Source organism: Alligator sinensis, unplaced genomic scaffold, assembly GCF_000455745.1.
Source record: "Alligator sinensis unplaced genomic scaffold, ASM45574v1 scaffold1144_2, whole genome shotgun sequence".
NCBI lineage: Eukaryota > Metazoa > Chordata > Crocodylia > Alligatoridae > Alligator > Alligator sinensis.
Window position 1 is genome coordinate 296672 of NW_005843031.1, and position 8640 is coordinate 305311.

An 8640-nucleotide genomic window follows, 5' to 3' on the forward strand; every position below is an offset into this window, starting at 1 on the left:
CCTCCAGCATCTCAATGCCTGGTGTGGGCTTCGCTAATGTGCACAGCACCCTCCCATAAGTATAGAGGGCATCTATGAAACTGTGGGCTGGCCTATAGATCCAGGTATTGCAGCTTTTGGGCCCCTTGCCTTCCCCCACCAGGGCCCTCGCAGTGGCAAGGACACTGTCAACGTCTCCACAGTGGTCCAAGGCAAGCTGTACCTTGCTGGCAGACTGCTGGGTGTAGTCGTGATCAAGAAATGCAAGTAGCTCACTCGTGGGGACCACTGGGACTGAGAGGCCTGCAGGCATGCTCTTCCTAGTCCTGGGGGTCAGCGGGCTCCTTAGGCACCATTTGAACCCCCTGGTCCACTAAGTACAGCAAAAAGATATAAGGCCCCGAACTCCAGTTTGGATTGGGAGTGCTCTACGGCCCCTTGGGACAGGGGTGGGGGTAAGGGTGGGGGTGGGGCTCCTTCACAAGATGGTAGGGTAGAGCTGGATCCCTGGGCATATGGGCAGGGTCCCTGACAAGATTGGCCTGATTAGGGGACACTACCCCAACCCCCTCTGGTGTGGGACCATGGGGCAGGCTGGAAGTGAGTTTTTTTCTGGGAAGGTGAGGGAAGAGACTCAGACACCAGCGTGGATTCAGTGTCTGCCTTGGGGTACTGGGAAAGGTGCCTCCCTCCTCAGGATTCACTGGGGTGATACCAAAGGTCCCCGCCTCCCTCAGATCATCAGGGTGGGGCTCCAATGCCAGACCTTCCTTTGGGTTGGCTGAGGCCTTAGCCTTGACACCCAAGGCCTCAGGGGGTAGGCCCTGGCCAGCAGAGTGAGGGGCTTCCTCCATGGGCTCCTGTTCAGGACTGTTCACCAGCCCCAAAACTTCCTCCATGGGGATCACCCATTTGATCTTCATAGTTTCAGATTTGGTAGGGTCGAAAGGGACCTGGGCAGATCATCAAGTCCAACCACCTGCCATGGCAGGAAAGAGTACTGTGGTCAAATGACCCCAGTGAGGTGTTCATCTAACCTCCTCTTAAAGAACCCCCAGGGTAGGAGCCAGCACCACTTTGCTTGGAAGTTGGTTCCAGATCCTAGCCGCCCTGACTGTGAAGTAGTGCCTTCTGATGTCTTGTCTGAATCTACCCTCTGCCAGCTTGTGACTGTTATTTCTAGTCATTCCTGGTAGTGCTTGGGGGAACAGGGACTCCCCCAATGCCTGCAGATCCCCTCTGACTAGTTTGTAACAGGCCACTAGATCCCCCCTCAGCCTTCTCTGGTGGAGGCTGAACAGGTTCAGGTCCCTCAGCTTCTCCTCGTAGGGCCCCCTGATCATGCAGGTGGCCCTCCTCTGGACCCTCTCCATGTTGTCCACACCACTTCTGAAGTGTGGCACCCAGAATTGGATGCAGTACTCCAACTGTGGCCTGATCAGTGTCACATAGAGGGGGAGGATTACCTCCTTGGACCTGCTTGAGCTCCTTCTGTGGATGCATGACCAGGTACAGTTGGCCTTCCTGACCGCTTCCCCACACTGTTAGCATATGTTCATTTTGGCATCAATAATGACTCCAAGATGCTTTTCTGCCTCTGCACTGATGAGAAGGGAGTTCCCCAGCCTGTAGGTATGCTACTGGTTCTTCCTCCCCAGGTGCAGTACCTTGCACTTGTCAGTGTTGAAACCCATCCTGTTCTCATCCGCCCACCCCTATAACCTGTCTAGGTCCAATTGCAGCCTATTCCTCCCTTTTAGCATGCCCACTTCTCCCCACATCTTAGCGTCATCTGCACATTTGAACAGGGCACTTTTTACACCCCTGTCCAAGTCGCTGATGATGAAGTTGAACAGTGTGGGCCCAAGGACCGTGCCCTGTGGAACCCCACTGCCCACATCCCTCCAGGTTGAAAATGACCCATCCACCACCACTCTCTGGGTGTGGCCCTCCAGCCAACTAATGACCCATTTGACTGTGTAGGTGTCGACGCCACAGTCCCCTAGTTTTTTAATGAGAATGGGTTGAGAGACAGTGTTGAAGACCTTCCTAAAGTCCAGAAAGACTATGTCCACTGTTACACCTGCATCTAAGGATTTTGTGACCTGGTCACAGATCTTTTCCAGGGGTGGATATCAGGTTCAACTGTGGAGGCCCCCAGAATCTGGGCCGCTCCTTCCCTTCATGTGGTGGTCCTGGAAGAGGGGGAGAGAAGTCCTCTACAGAGGGCTGCAGGTGTGCCCATGCCTTCCTCTTGGCTTTGAGCCCAGAGGGGACCTGCACCCACTCAGCCATGGGGTGAATCTTAGGTGGACAGGCTCTAGTAGGAGAAGGTGAGAGCTGGGTGGGATGGGGCAGCTACAGTGAGGTCCTGACTAGGTGCAGGGGGGCCCCACTCCCTCTCTCCCCTTGTCTCAGTGACTGGCGTGTAAGCTCAGGGGGCCTGAAGGGGAAGGGGTACCAGTGGGAGGGGCACTGCTCTCACTAGTGGGACCTGTGGATGCCCTCTCCTCCTGGCCCATGGGGCACTTGTGATGCAAGTACCCTGGGGCACAGCACCAGAAGCATCACAGGTTCCCCAGCATATAGAAAACCCTCACCAGGGCCCTCTGAAAAGGAATCATGAGGCACTCCTCAGCCTCCAGCTGCTTTCCCACCACCAGCTGGATCACAACCTGGTGATGTAAAGAGCTCACACGGAGGCCAGGGTCTCAGCACCCCAGTAAGAGGGCCACCGCCAGGGAGATAACTCTTCCCAGGGTTTGGAGATGGGGGAGCAGGGCCCAATAAGGGATATAGGCAGGGATGGAACTGAGGACCACCCTGGTCCTCAGCTCTTTTAGGGGCTCAAGGGGAAACATACTCGTCCTCCACCATGAGCTCCCTCTCCACTGCCTTTTGTACAGTAGTCTCCGAGGCAAGGAAAAAGACCCCCTTGCTATGAAAGTGGAAGGCCATCATGATTTAGGGGCCTCCAAAACCTGAGCCAGTGCCTGCACCCAGGTCTCAAAGTCCTCTTGCTTGGGTAGTTGGCACTTCACCCCATGCCTGTGGGTGAGTGCTGGTAAGGGGGCCCTGCCACCCAAGATGGAAGGGCCAGCAGCAGAAGGTGTGGTTCCCCCACTGGGGGGCTCCATTGGTGGGGTCATAGCTAGGACCAGGGATTGGCTGAGTGGGTGTGCTCCTGGTCCCTTCAGGTGTCAGTGATCTAGGCTTGGGGGCAGATCCCTTGCCCTTGCCAACCCCAGCTGTGGAAGAGGTTGAAGAAGAGCCCTTTCCACTGCCCCTGATCTTGGTCCCTGATGGTGGGGGAAGGGGTTTTGGAACATCTCCGAGAGGGATGGGTTGGCCCTGTTGGCTCCCTACCAGAGTCCCGCCTGCCCCGGCAGCAGAGGTTGCAGGCCTCTCTACCCATGGTGGGGGTTGGTTGGACTCTGTTTCTGGGGTAGGGACTGCAGCAGTACGCATCCGCTTTGGGGCTTGGCTGGGATCTTCCCCCCTAGTAGGGGCTTCAGGAAGGCACTACTTCACAGTCAGTGTGGCCAGGATCTGGAACCAGCTTCCAAGGGAAGAGGTGCTGGCTCCTACCTTAGGAGTCTTTAAAAGAAGGCTAGATAATTACTTAGCTGTGGTTATATGAGCTTAAAACTTACCAGGGGCCATATGAGCCCAATATTCATTCCTGCCCAGGGCAAGGGGGTTGGACTTGAAGATCTGCTTAGGTCCCTTCCAACCCTACATCTACGAACCTATGAAGCTCTGTGGGGATATCTGCCCCCCCCCAAAAAAAGGGTCCTGGCCTGCTATTGCTTTACATGAAGAAGGGGAAAACAATAAAGAAAACCAAAATATACAGTGGGGCTAGTGAACCTAATAGGGGCAGGCTAGGGGTGTGAGGCTAATGGGGGACACGGATGAAGTTCACTGAGCTATTGTGAGGAAAATGGGGGACACGGATGAAGTTCACTGAGCTACAGCTCCACAGGGAAAAAAAAAAACTGGGAGGGCTATGCTTGGGGAATATGGGGGAGGGGGAAAAGACACACACATGGGCTAGGGAGACTCGAGCTGGCTTACTCAGCCACACAATGAACACCAGGGCAGGGGGAGGGGACCACAGGACTTAACACATAAGGGCCAAAAACAAAAAACCACACAGGGAAGGCTGCTGGGGCAGATGTAAAAGATGGCTGGAGCAGTGGAGGGGCTTTGTTTGTTGAAGATACATCCAGGAGCCCCTTGGGCCTCTATCCAGGCACTCAGCAGCAGAGCAATAGGCAGGAAAACAAAGCAGGATCAAATGCAGTGAGGCAGCTGTGGGGGATTGCAGGATCAATCAGTTAATTAGGGAGTAATCCAGTGCAGGTGTGGTGCAAGGTGGTGCAGCAAGGAATCTTCCTCTCTCCTGAGAGGGAGCAGCAGCAAAACAGATAGCAGCAGCAGCAGCAATGGTAGCAGCCATCCAGTTCAGTCATTCAGCGTGTGCTTCAGGTGAAAGTGGAGGTGAAGGCAGGGGGTGGGCAGTCAAGATAGCTGGGGCAGGCAAGGCACCTTTAGGCTCTGGCAGTGATGGTGGGGGAGGGGCTTACAGGTAGTACAGGAACCCTCCGCAGGCTGTCCCCCGACATGGCTTGGTGGTGGGCTGGGCAGCAGGCCAGAACAGGGGTGCAGAAGCTGGGGTGCCATGGTGGGATGCAGTGCAGTGTGGTGGATCCCACCCTGAGAAGGGGCAGTGGTGTGCAACAGAGAAGCCCTCATGGCAGGGCAGCAATAGCAGCAGCAGCCCAGGACAGGAAAGGGTGCGACCAACTTACCCCCAAAAGCTTTGAAAACAAGCTAGCAGCTAGCCGTAATCAGAGGCAGGAAGGGGCCTGGCCATCTTCTCCCCAGAAGCTCCTGAGACCAAGCTTGCAGCAACCAGCAGCAGCCTGGGACAGGAAAGGATGGGGCCAACTTCCTCCCAGAGGCTACTACCCAGAAGCTCCTGAGATTGAGTAGCCCTGAGCTGCCAGGGTAGCATTTTATACTGGTGGGGCCAGCACCTGTGCTGGCCCCAGCCTCTAGCTCCCCCTGGCTGCAGATCTGGGAGGAGCCAGGCAGGATTATTTTGCTGCAAGTGGCACAATTTGCCCCATACCAAAGTGCAGGTCTGGGCACATGTGCTGAGGAAAAAAGCCCCAGCTCTAATTTGCACTACCTCTATTTGAGCTAGTGCAAGAGCATGTGTCTGCATGTATGGACACACCCAAAGAGAATAAAGAAGTGGCAGGAGAGAGTCTTCTTTCCACACTCCCCACTTTCCAGGCAGAGAAAATGGCCAGAAAACTGTTGAATAACTCACTTCTACACAGCACTGGGAGGGAATAGGGGAAGAATTGTTTTTATATGAGTTTGAATGTTTCTTTGATCTGCCACTATGCATGTGCAGTTACATGCCACCCTTTCAACAGGGCACTATATCCAATTACAACTAGCTTCTTGATTTCACTGGTTACTCAAGAGCATGATGCTACTCATCTGGAGTATCAGATCTGGCCATAAACAAGTTATTTGAGATTCATTCTTTTGTGAAATAATGTTATTTTTAGAAAAACATGTTGCTTTCCTTCCAATGGGCCTGGGGAAAAATGTTAATAGTGGTAATGGTAAGCATCAAAACATGGCATGTAGGATACATTTGATTAAAAAAAAATCAATCTATACAGTAAAATCAGATATACAATGCTTAGGAGAGGTTCAGTATGGTGAAAGCGCCCACAGATGTTTATGTCCCTGAGAATGGTAGAATACTTACAGTTTTTAAGTATGCTGTGAATGAGAAAAAGGAATGATCTTGTTTGTTTTTTTTTTTTTTAATGTACCTGTATCTACAGTTAGCAGGGTCAATATTGCTAAAAACAATGAAAGATTTTCTTTTCAGTCACTGGAAACCACCACTGTATAACTGCAAACTTGGAAAAAGGAAGAAAATTCCCATGTAATGCCAAATCCTCTTCATGGTCAACTATGAAGAATTCTCAGTTATAGTACCAGTACATATTTAGGACACAAAAATGTGTGATACTGTGATAAACCAATATTGTTAGACCAATATTTATCAGTACAGTCCATTAGTCCAGAGGTTCTCATTCTCAGCCAGTGGGCCAGATCTGGCCCGCAGGGCCATGGATCCTGTGGGGAGCCCCACTGACCATGGTGTACAAGGCGGCACTGTGGGACCTGATCCTGTCAGGTCTATTTTCTGAGTGCAGGCACTGTCTGTGCATGAATTAATAAAAAAATGCAGCCATAGTTAGGCAAATGCTGTATACTTTAAACAGTTATTACTTTAGTATAGGGCAGGGATGTCCAACGGGCAACCTGCAGACTGCTTGTGGCCTTTGCGGGGTTACCATATGGCTCTGTCTCCTGCCCAGCCCAGGTTACCATACAGACTGCGTGCTCCTGCCTGGCCACCAATTCCCCATCTCAACTGATGCTTGTGCCATGGCAACCAGGTTCTTTGGGTACCCTTGTCCTCCTGCAGCTGCTACTTCCTGTCCTGACACCTAGGAGGGGAGGTGACGCAGTTGGAGCAAGCTGTGGTACCTGAGTTGTATGTGTACTGGAGGGAGTCAGGATGTCTATGCTATGCATGTGGTGGGAGAGGGGGCTGGGCTGCTTGTGAGAAAGGCAAGAGTCACATTGCCTACACTGCAGAGCCAAGCTGCACACACTGCAGGTGGGCACATGACTGGGAGAGGTGGGAGGCACTGCATATGGACTGGGTGGCACTTCATTTTAGAACTGATCTACTTGCACATTCAATAGTTTTAGGCTACATACCCTCAGTATTCTTTTTATAAAATGTATATAAGGTAACAAGCAAACAAACAAACAGAGGGAGTATGAACTAATACTAAAATACTACCAGCACTTCTAATCTAAACTAAGACCTAAACATTTTTTGTGGGGGAGGAAGCTGGGCTGCTTGCGTGGTGAGCAAAGCAAAAGGAAGGGGTATGTTGGCTACCTATGAGACAGGGAATAGGGGAGCTCACATGGTGTGTGACCCTCAGTCTGTGGCTGGGACTAACACCTGGGACTGCAGCCTTCATGGACTGTGTGCCCCAGCTTTCCAAAACATGGACAACCTGATATAGAATCATGAGCTATTCAAGATAGAAAGAAAAATGGAATTGTTAACCACTGAGAAATGATGGAAATGGTGCAAAGAGTGTAAATTGTTGTGGGCAATACTGCCTTGGATCACTCAAAATGTGTTGTTTGGATAAATTTGGTTTATACATGTTATTTTTTTAATTCTAACACACCACTCCAGTTAGTCCACTCTGAGTAAATGCAAGCCCTACTATTGTACAACTTGAAATGGAATTGCCTGCTACAATTCTTGGCATTTCAAGATTCTGTGTGGCCAGAAATTCATTGTAGTTACCATAGACAAAGAAGTCCACAGTCAATGAGGATGCAATGACGTTTACTGATCTTATTTTTCTACGTAATAATTATCAATACTAGATAATCAATAGACTTAGGGGGCTCGATCTAATAATGAGCTTAGGGATCTCTATAAAATCCATGGGGAGAGTTAAAACCGAAGAAAAAATGCATACTGAGCAAAGAGCCTACTTTTGCTAGACAGTCAGAAACATTAAGTACAATAGGGTCTAAACTCTCACCCCTTCCATTTTGGCAGAATGACTTGAATGAAAACTGCAGGCATGGTAGACCCTGCTGAGGCCATGAAGCCTGCTGCGTTTCAAGGAGATAGGTGCAGGAGTTTCTAGGAAACTGTACCTCAAGCTGCTGACAAGCAAAGCTCATGATATGTGACTGCATGTGCTAAGGAACAACGGGGTGAAAACTGCAGGCATGGTAGCCCCTGCTGAAGCTATGAAGCCTGCCACCTTTCAAGGAGATAGGTGCATGGGTTTCTGGGAAAATGCACCTCAGGCTGTTGACAAGAAAAACTTGTGACGTGTGACTTCGTGTGTATGTTAAGGCTCACCTTCACTGGTGCTGCGGCCTCTACATGACATGGTAGTGTGCCCCAATGAGGTCTCCTCCTTCCCTACAGCCTCATCCCAGTCTACTACCTTAAATAACAACAGGTGAAATAATAAGTTAGTGAGCAGCAGCACAGTAGCACCAGCAGCATCTCAGGTAGCCAAACTGTGACAGAGTCTTTCTTTCCTTTCCTGCAGGAGCTTCTTCTCCAGTGTCTGTGTTAAGGCTTGCCCTCACTGTGTTCTTCCCCCGTCTTCACCCTCCCTCTCCTTGCTTTCTGTTTCCCTGAAGGCAAGCCCAGCTTCAACTTCGAAACTCAAAATGTTTCAAAACTTTCCAAACATTTTGACTGCCCTCATTTCACTTCAAGGCTGTTTTGAAACCCTTTGTTTCATTTAGATTTTACTGTTTCAAGCTCAAAACAAGTTGAAACAGTGTCGAAATGAAACAGCTGGTGAAATTTTGCACAGCCCTAGTACTAACTTAATGTGCAGTACCTAGAGTTACTAAGCAGTAGCGCTGACACATGGTTATTTAGTGATCCTTACTGTACATTAGCCTAATAACACTGTACAGTAGGCTATTAGCACAGTTTTTGCTGTAACCCACTACAGAGCAATACTTTTAGGCTAATGTGCATCAAGCATCTCATGT